The sequence below is a fragment of the Lactuca sativa genome, chromosome 1 (genome assembly GCF_002870075.4).
Source record: "Lactuca sativa cultivar Salinas chromosome 1, Lsat_Salinas_v11, whole genome shotgun sequence".
Taxonomy (NCBI): domain Eukaryota; kingdom Viridiplantae; phylum Streptophyta; class Magnoliopsida; order Asterales; family Asteraceae; genus Lactuca; species Lactuca sativa.
In genome coordinates this window covers 213,559,349-213,570,453 of record NC_056623.2, presented here as the reverse complement: position 1 = coordinate 213,570,453, position 11,105 = coordinate 213,559,349, and positions in this window count along the sequence as shown.

The window sequence follows — 11,105 nt, the reverse complement described above, 5'->3', positions numbered from 1 at the left end:
GATTTTAGGAAAGTTAAATTTTGACCTTAATTTGACTTGCGTCCCAACATATCGTCTTGAAATATCGGGTTGTCACATGTACTTTCTTTTCTATGAACTGTTATGATACTGAATATGACGTCCTCCGCCCCTGAACGTTTCCGCCGTTCTGGTTTGGGGGCGTGACAGCGTAGAGCTTCACTTGCTCTGTTTTCCATCTTCATGGCATCTGACTGGGCTACTCCGATCTTGGTGGTTAGGTGAGATTGGATGGTTATCGAGAGAGTTTTCGCACGACGATTAGAGTACTCCTTCCGACTCAATGTGTCAGCTACCACGTTGGCCTTGCCCGGGTGGTACTTGATTTCACACTCGTAATCGTTTAATAATTCGACCCATCTTCGTTGCCTCATATTCAGCTCTTTTTGATTCAAGATATGCTGGAGACTTTTGTGGTCCGTGAAGATGGTGCACTTTGTACCATAAAGGTAATGCCTCCAAATTTTCAGAGCAAAGACCACAGCTCCCAATTCCAGATCATGGGTTGTATAATTCACTTCGTGCGTCTTTAGTTGGAGGGGTGCGTAAGCTATCACTCTTCCACGCTGCATGAGAACGCAACCTAAGCCTTGATTTGACGCGTCACAGCAGACCACGAAATCTTCCGTTCCCTCCAGTAGAGATAGTATCGGGGCACTATAGAGGGCTTGCTTCAGGGTTCGGAATGCAACCTCTTGTTTGTCCATCCATTTGAATGGTACGCCCTTTTGTGTAAGTGAGGCAAGTGGCTTGGCGATCTTAGAGAAGTTTTGAATGAATCTCCTATAGTAGCCTGCTAGACCTAAGAATTGACAGATTTCCGTGGGTGTTGTCGGGACGGCCCATCCTTCGACGGCTTTGACCTTGGAAGGATCCACATGAATTCCTTCTTTACTAACAACATGACCTAGGAAGTTCACACTACGGAGCCAGAACTCACACTTGGAGAGTTTTGCGTACAGCTTTTCTGATCGCAGAGTTTCTAGAATTTGTCGGAGATGTTGACCATGCTCTTCCTCGCTTCGGGAATAGAAGGGAATGCCATCAATGAAGACAATGACAAAGTTGTCGAGGAATGGTTGACAGATTCGGTTCATCAGATCCATAAATGCGACAGGGGCATTTGTTAGACCAAAGGGCATTACGACAAATTCATAATGTCCATAACGAGTTCGGAAAGCGGTTTTAGGAATATCCTCTTCCCGGGCTTTGAGTTGATGGTATCCGGACCTTAGATCTATCTTAGAGAAGTAACTAGCTCCTTGGAGCTGGTCAAATAGATCGTCGATTCGTGGGAGTGGATAGCGATTTTTGACAGTGAGTTTGTTTAACTCTCTGTAATCGATGCACATCCTAAAAGATCCGTCCTTCTTTTTGACAAACAGGATCGGAGCTCCCCATGGTGAGTAACTAGGTCGGATGAATCCCTTGTCCAGGAGTTCACTGAGTTGACTGGACAATTCCTGCATTTCAGCAGGAGCTAGCCGGTAGGGTGATTTAGCGAGAGGGGTTGCTCCTGGAACGAGATCAATTCGGAATTCAACTTGCCTCTCTGGGGGTACTCCAGGAAGATCTTTAGGAAATACGTCTGGAAATTCACGTGCTACTGGAATATCTTGAATGTTGGTCTCTTCCTTGGTTTTATCCACTATGTGAGCCAGAAATGTCAAACCTTTCTTTCGTAGATGTTTTTGTGCCTGGATGCACGAGATGAGGCGAAGGTTCGTGCTAGGTTTGTCTCCGTAAATAACTAGGGTTTCGTGATTAGGAAGGAGAAGGCGAACGGCCTTCTCGTGACACATAATCTCAGCATGGTAGAGGCTTAACCAATCCATGCCAATAATCACATCGAAACTCCTAATGGACATAGGCATTAAGTCTATTCGAAAGACGTGTTGGTTCAGGGTTAGGGTACATCCGATGTAGATTTCCCCTGTGGATTCGGTTTTCCCATTGGCCATTTCCACCGTAAAGGTTTCATTGAGCTTCTGGGGTTGTTGTTTTAATAAATGCTTAAAATTATTGCTTACGAAACTTCGCTCCGCTCCGGTGTCAAATAGGATGCATGCATAAGTGTGGTTTAGGGGAAACGTATAGGTAACAACTGCGGGATCCTGAATTGCTTCCCCCTGACCCATGGCCAGCACCCTTCTCGTTCCTCCATTTCCGGGATTGTTGTTGTTAGGGCAATCGCGACGAAAATGCCCAGTCCTTCCGCACCCATAGCATGTGTGGCTAGGACCGGCGTTGTTGCCCCCAACATTGATGTTGTTGTTGTTGCGGTTGTTGTTGTTGTTGTTTCCCGTTGTTGATTTTGAGGAGGGTAGGTCCTGCAGTACCTCGTCGTGTGTCCCTTCCGATTGCAACTGGTGCACTGCAACTCCTTGCATTCTCCATTATGATGGAAACCGCACTTGTTGCACTTGGGAAGATTACCAGAATAAGGTCTAGGAGCATTTGGGGCAGCTAAGGCTGGAGCATGTGGTGTAGCTGGGACTTGCGCGGTGGCATCATTAACCGCCACTGTCTGCTGCTTCTTAGAAGTCTCGGAGCCTTGACGCCCCTTCCTTTTGTTGTTTTTCCCTTTCTTGCCATCACTTTCCTTCTTGGCCTCAGTCTCCGTTGGCTTCCCCCCCTTCTTATTGTTGTGGTCATACAGCTTCTTTGCCAATCTTTTAGCACTGTCGAAAGTTTCGGGATTTGCAGCTATCACGTTTCCTTGGATCGGAGAGGTTAGTCCCCAGATGAATCGCTCGATCTTCTATCCTTCCGAGGTGATCATACCCGGGCATAACAGAGATAGTTCACTAAATCTCGATATGTAGACATCGATTTCCGCATTCCGCACAGTGAGGTTCCACAGCTCTTGCTCCATTTTCTGAATCTCACCTCGTGGGCAGTATTTAGCCATCAACATTTCTTTCATTTCCGACCACGGCATGGAGTTGGCTACAGGGAGTGTCATGACTTCCACGTGTCCGTTCCACCAAGTGAGCGCTTGATCGAAAAATGTGCAGGCTGCGAACTTCACCTTCATCTCCTCAGGACAATCGCATATCTCGAATACCGATTCCACCTTCTCGATCCATCGCTTTAGAGTGATCACCCCTCCAGTGCCATTAAAGGTTCGTGGTTTGGCGTTTGTGAAATCCATGTAGGTACATGTTTTGGTGGGTCATTGATTCATTCCGTTGTTCGAACTCCAGGCACCTTGCCCGTTGACTCCTCCATTGTTCCCTTGATGAATTTGTGTCATCGCTGCAGTGACCGCAGCAGAGACCGCTGCCTGGAATGCGGCTGAGTCAACTTCAGGTGGGGTTGGTCCAGGGTTTCCGCGAGTAGGTCGGTGAGGCATCTTTCTGTGATGAAACAGAAAGATGTTGAGTGTACGTGGCTTTCGTGTGGTTGTGATCCTACTGACTAGGTGTATGGCACGAACTTAAGTACTTCTATCATGTAGCATACAATCATAGATTCGCAACACATAGCAATTTGTAATATCATAACAAAGCACGTAAAAGTTTACTAATATTATCCGCATTTGATACATGAAAATTTTGCTCGTAAGAGCATACATGAGTGACACTAGTTCGACAACATAACGGCTTTATGAGTAGTGTAGTCACTTAAACATAGAGTCGGGGTACATAGCATAGTTCCTAATGACCTAGTAATATAAGTCTATCCCTAACACTCCATGGTGCGTCCTATGTAGTGGAGGGGTCATATGCCAAAGTGTTGTGCCAGTAACTGAGCCATCTTCGTCATGTCTCCAATAACCTCATCCCTCTCGTGCTCAACTCGCACTGCACGTGCCTCCATGGCGTACAAATGTTGCCGCAGGGTGGCGATCTCATCTTCGGGAGAGCGGTTCTCCCTTGGGGGGTTCATTTGTGGGGCGGGGTGGTTTGGTTGCGCCTCGTCCACGAACGACGTGGTGTGATCTTTGTCCGGGTCTTGTCCTTCCTCGATGTCATCGTCGATCTCCCCGAACTCGTAGTCGTTGTCTATGTATTCATCAGGTCCGACGTCGTGTGCTTCCTCCGGATTCCCTTCTGGTTCATCTTCAAGCATCCCGTGAGCCACTAGGACTTGATGAAACTGGATACCCGGCTGCTCTCCCTCCATGAAGACTGGGGGAAGGTATAAACTATCGTTACTCCTACGACTCTACAACTATGATATAGACTAAACAGACGTTCTTCTCTTTTGGTGATAAAGGGGTTTGTTTTTAGGTTCCCTAGCTATCGCGATCTCATCAGAACATGTGTTAGTTATACCTTGGAGGGAATGTAGTTGATCAGGCCACATCCACTCCTTGATACCGCTAAGAACAGTCCTTGTAACAACCCGAAGTTGTTCATCGCCGAAAACCCGTTCTACCCGAATAACTCGTCGGAAATCGAAATGTCCTGTTATCGTTTTTGGGCTTAGTTAACTAAAATTATATGTTTATTTTCATTCAATGAGGGTCCAAATCATTTAGGAACTCATGAATTTAGCCCAAAACATTTATTTCATAAGTTTTAGAAATATCCTCGTCGGGTGACGGAAACTCAATCGGGTGCGACCCAAAGCATCGTTTAAGGCCGGTATCGGGTAGAATTCCACCGTGTCCAAGTTTTAGGGACTATATAAACATGTTTAAGCACTCATTTGAAGCTTTTTCCTTCTCTCTCTACTCTCTCTCTAACCTCTCTCCTAAATCCAAAGATTAAGTGTCCAAAAACTCAAATTTAAGGCTTCAAATCCTTAAGGTACCTTCCTAGCCTTAATCTATAGCATGTTTAGCTTCCAAATTAGACACTTAATCATGAAATTGGACAATATATGTGAGTTTATGGCCCAGGAGGCTGCCTAGGCCGTAAACACCATTTAGAAGGGTTTTTAGCCCTTAAACTCCTTCCTTAACTCATTTGGACTTTAGATATGGCTAAGGGACTTCAAGATATGGACTTAGAACACTTAAAACTTTGATTTTGAGGACTTTGAAGGAGTTTACGGCCAAGGCATAAGCTTGGGCCGTAAACTCATGTTAATGGGGTTTTTCATGCCTTTAAACCCTTCCAAATCACTTCTATGGCTTAGATATGAATTATAGGACTTTGGTAATAGCATTTGGACACTTGAAACATGATTTTTGGGGGATTTAGATGAGTTTACGGCCAAGGATAGTGCTTGGGCCGTAAACTCCCCAAAACTTGGCATAAATCCAATTCTAAGGTGTTAGAAAGCCATCCAACACCACCAAAAGCCTTGGAATAAATCAAGGGACCAACCAAAAATACTTTAAGGGCCTTAAACACATCATTCATGGGATTTCTAAGAGTTTACGGCCAAGACCTGTTCTTGGGCCGTAAACTCCAAAATTTTTGGTGTTAGAATGCAAACTAAACACCCCTAAAGCCCTTAGATGAATTTTAGAAGCCATTCTATGCAAGTTTTAGACCTTGAAACACATTGTAGCTTCATATATTAGATTTTACGGCCATGAAGGGGGTTTCATGGGCCGTAAACTCCATAAATCCCTCATATGTCCCATATAAACTCATTTCTAGGCTTGTGGGAATTTTTAGAATCACATGTGATTGATTTTAACACCTTAAAAACACTAAATCTTGGAGAATTGAGAGTTTACGGCCAAAGACCCCATGCCTAGGCCGTAAACTCCCTTATGTGTTGTAAATGATGTTTTTAATTCAATCCAAGCCTTAAGAAAAATTAATCCAAGCATTTCCAAGTGTCCATATCCATTTATGACCCAAATTTGCACCATAAACCACCCTACCATGAGTTTACGGCCGTAAACTCATGGGGAATGGGTGTTTTGGACCTAACACTCTTGTATAAGTTTACTCATGGGGAGTAAACTCAAGTCCCAAGTCCCTAGTGTCATTTCACATCCTTAAACGCCACCCGGGTCCCTCCAAACACTCGTATCGGAGTGTTTTCGCGACTAGAAGCAATTGTCCCTATCCAACAATCAATCTAAGTCCTAATTAGATACAAATGTGTATATTTACATTATAATTAGGAACCTCATGTATTTACAAGCCCCGGATCAACTCTTAGCATCCAAATCGTCATACTTCTCGTCCGGTGAGTTCATACCCCTACGCCTTTTTCACTGTTTTTAACTGTTTTCATGGGGGAATACAAGCAAACCAAAACTGTTTTCAAATCATAACATTTATGTGTTTCAAATAATATCTGGCAATCTTATAAACTCTTTTACTCCTTATGTATTATGTTGAGCATAAGGAAAGATTTATCAATTACAACTAAATGGATTTTAGTTAAGAAAATAACCAAACTAATCAAATTATTATGGGAATAATTTGGGGTTCTATGTTTCTCTTTATATCATGTACTGATATCTGTATTAAGTTATTAGATAAACTATGTCTGATTCAGTTTATCTCTATATCATTTGAATGTTTTGCCAGATAGTTTCGTTGTATATATCTATTTTTCACTGTATCATGTCTTGAAATCTTTATATGTTTGGTATCGTATGAGAATCCTGTGAATAGTTTAATACTAGCTTGTGAGATAGTCACTACCCTTTATGGATGATCAAGTAAATCCTCTCCGGAAGTGTAACCAGAGTCTCCTGGAGGGAGAGCGAGGAATTTGTGAATAGATCTATTCGGGACTGACAATCCCACACCTTAACTGCTAGCTACAGTTAGGCGGGCACGCCTAGGGTGACAAATTCTGGATATCATTCGACGTCTGACTAACGTCAAGGAGGTCTCGTTGTCGTATTAGTATGGTTACCCGACTCACAATACGTATTAATATAAACTTATTCACAGCTAGGATTTCGTTTAGAATCTATATCTTGTTCGGGATGATAATCCCATGGTCTTGTAATCTATATCTCGTTCGGGATGGTAATCCCATGGTTTTATGTCTATATTTCGTTCGGGATGATAATCCCATGATCTTGTGTCTATATTTCGTTCGGGATGGCAATCCCATGGTTTTGAAACTAAATCTTACGGGTTGATAATCCCATGATTTTATCAAGTTATCTTATATCTAGTTTCGGGTTAGTAATCCCATGGTTATCAAGCTATCTTATATCTAGTTTCGGGTTAGTGATCCCATGGTTTATCAAACTATCTTATATCTACTTTCGGGATAGTGATCCCATGGTTTTTATCGAATTATCTTATAACTGGTTCGGGATGTAGTCCCAAGGTTTTCAAAATACTTCCTATTTACAGTTCGTCTAAATTATAGTTTTGTGAATTAAACTATACTATGTGTTATCCAAATCAATCTTACAACTAGGAAAATATGGGATTTTCCTGGGGTTAACTTATATCTGTAACAGAACTGTAACGAAAGATAACTTAACTACTTTACATAAGAAAATATGGGATTTTCTTGGATATCAAATCTTTTCAGAAAACTAAAGGAAATCGATACATTTTCACAAAACAAAACCGCTTATGAACTCACCAGCTTTATGCTGATTTTCAAACTGCTTGTATTCTCAGGTCCAAGTTAGACAGGTACCCGGCGATATCTTTTGGTGAAGATGGAGTGCTCCGAAGACTCGTCTCTTTTGTTCATATGATATATGTATAACTTTGTACAATTTACTTTTGAACCAAATGTAAACTTTCATATATATATATATATATATATATATATATATATATATATATATATATATATATATATATATATAATGTAATGGTTGTTTACTGTGATTACTATGTACATTGGATTTGATACACAACATGGAGTCAACCCCGGGAACGTTTCCGCCTTTGGTTTTCGGGGTGTGACAGTCCTGAATTAACCGGGATACTAGCGTTATCTTGTTTGGTTCGGCGTTATGTTCTTATTCCTAATGCAAGCAAGGGTGTTTTATTGTTGTGTTTTACTTGTTTTGTTCAGAGTTATGTTAGTCCCTCTTTTGGTTTATAGTTGCATATCAATGTGTGGATAGATATGCTAGTTCACTATAAACAGAGCTCTGATACCAACCTGTCACACCCCCGAACCAAACGGCGGAAATGTCTGAGGGCTGTTGTGACTCAATTGAATATCATCACAGTGAATATACATGAAACATAACATCATTCATCACCATGCATTGAAATATTACAACTGGTAGTGTTTACATTAATACATTGTTTCAAAACATTACATTCCCAAAAGTAGATTGTTCGATACTAGTTAAACAAACAACAAGACATCACTGAGTACATTTTTCCCTCCGATTTACCTGTTACCTGATAATACAAGTATTTTGAAAAACGTCATCATATGAAATGTTGGTGAGTTCATAAGTAATGTTTGAAACATAATGTTTTGTATTATTTTGAAAAACCACCAGAAAATCCGATATTTTCTGAAAAGATTATTGTAAGTAAGAAAAAGTGTGAAGATCCGTAAGTATGCTTGTTTATTTCTATAAGTGTGAAAAATTGTTATACTTGGTATGCATCACGTAGGTGTAAGAGTTGAAATCCCTAGGAAAACCCGATGTTTTCCTAATACTTTAAAATACGCGTTTTATATTTGGTTATACCGTTGTGACGTGTGTATTTGATAATTTCAGGTGACATTGGATTAATTAAGGGTGGTGAGTTGTTGTAATCACGCATTAATGAAAATGGCTAGCTTACGACTATACAAACGAACCCTTAGGCGTCATCTGTACTACTCACCTAATCCAACCACCCTAACTTCCCATAGCCCCACAACCTAAGAAGAAAAGAGGGTGCGAAGCCCCCGTTAATTCCACGAGTCGTTAAAGGCTATCGTGAATGCGAAAGGCCCTTGGCCCGACTTGCATTTGTGAATTCTCGACTTTGCTAGCAGTGCCAAAGGACCCTTGGGGACCAACATCACATGAGCTATTGAAAGTCCTTTTACACGGTATTAAGTCGTATAAGACCCAATATCATGTAAGCAAGTTTCTTTCGGGCCTAAAGATCATGTCATTGGGCTAGCTAGGCCCAACAAGCACGATTTGAAACTTTCGGGCCCAAAGATGGTGTATCGACGTCTGGTGAATTCCCATGTGTGTATTGACTTCCCGTAATTTCCGCGTGTGTATTGGAGTATCGTCGTGTTTTGATTTTTGATTCGTTATTGATTCGAGACCGAATCAATTCGTTTGGTAACGATTTTGGTGTTGAAGGTGTATTATATTTCGTCGGTAATCGTGGTACTAGTATTTTTTCATAAAGGATCTATTGTTTAAAACCTTAGAATTTTTCTTTTTGAAGTCCTTTTCTTGTATAAATTTACACTTTTCACCCTTTATATAAAAGAATTTCCATTTTAGTCCTTAAGCCATTTTTCTTGACACTTTAGTATCAAAACTTGTTGAAAAGGTAACTTTCAGCTCAAATTTACTTGAAAAACAGTTTTAGTCCCTCAAAGTGAAGTTTTCTTGGTTGAAACCTCTAATTTCGCAATTTTTACAATTTTGACCCAAAATGGAATTTTTTTGCATTTTTGGTCCCTCTTAAATTTGAAAAGTATTTTTAACCCTTAAAATGGACTTGGTACACTAGTAGTCCCCTGTTTTACAGAAAAGTGCAGTTTCAGCCCCTCTAGTTTGAAAATCTCGCAACTTGGGCTTTATTGGGCCGAAAAGTTCATTTTTGGCCCATTATGTTTAAAAATTCACATTTTAATCCTTCAAAAGGGTAAATTTCCAGGAAATACATTTTTGAAACTGTTTTGACTCATCTCATCCCTCAGAATTTGTATTTTGACATTTTGGCCCTTTTAGTTTCATATTTTTAGCATTTTGAGTCCAAAAATGGGTTTTAAGCCCAAAGATGTTCATATTAACCAACTTGGTTATTTTTCTAGAAATGATTTGTGTGAAATAATATAATTTATACTTATTTCATACAACTTAATGTAGATCTCGGTTTTAAGGTCTTTTTGACTAGATCCAACACCACAATCACATAAGAACATATATACAAGCATATAAATCACACAAAGCATACATATACTCATAGATCTACACATTTGCTTGTATTCTCCCCCCACAAAACTTATAAAAACCGAAAAATAGGGGGTATGAAGCTCACCTTGAGTTGTGGTTTTGATTTGAAGAAGAAAAGGAAGAAAGTGAGGTGATTTTCGGCCCTAGCAACACCTTGATGAAGATCTCGAATTTGAGGTGGTTCTAAGATGCAAGATCATGATTTCATATGAGTTAAGAAGAGATTTTTGTATAGAACAAGGAGTCTAGAGTGTGGATTCAAGCATCAACTTACCTAGATGATGAGTTTTGTGAAGAATCCTCCTTGCAAAGTCCTTGAATCTCAAAAATATGGAGGAGGTATGGGAGAGTTTTCTTGAGAGAAGAGTGAGTGAAATGTGTGTGTGTGTGTGCTTGAACTCGGCCGAGAGCAAGAGAGAGAAAGGGATAGATCTTGAAGTGATATGTGCATGGAAATATGAGATAAGATGCATGGAAACCCAATATGTAAAAATGAGGTGGCCATGAAAGTCAACTGTCCCTTTTTACATGGGCTTGGGCCGAGAATTAGAGAGGGAGAGAAAAGAATTTGGGCCTTGCATGCTTAAGCCTTTTTCATGTTTATGTTAAGTGGTGCTTGGTCCAAATAACCATAAATATGATTCTTATGACCTATTAAGGCTACATTAGGTTAAATATGGCCCAAAATGGTTCATGTAATTGATTTATTTCATTCTAGGCCCAATATGGCCCAAAATGTTGAAATAAATGGAAGTGGGTCCAATTAGAGCCCATTTAAGAGTTCTAAGCCCCAGATGCTCAAATTGGAAGCTTATTGGTCCATTGGGCCCAATAAGGAAGTCCTAGACCAAAATGGACCTAAACAAGAACTTCTAGGGTTTCCAATTGCTTGTTGACTATTTGTAATGCTTGTATGGTGTATTTGATTGAAATTTTGTTGTCATAGAATAAGCATCATACATGCTCTTATGTTTTTGGATTCATAATTTGACTTAAGTATTGTAGTTACAAGGCACAAAAATTCCTGATTGTGACATAATGTCGGCCCACTAGTAGTAGTATGATTAGATGATTGTCTCTGTGATATTCATCTAGG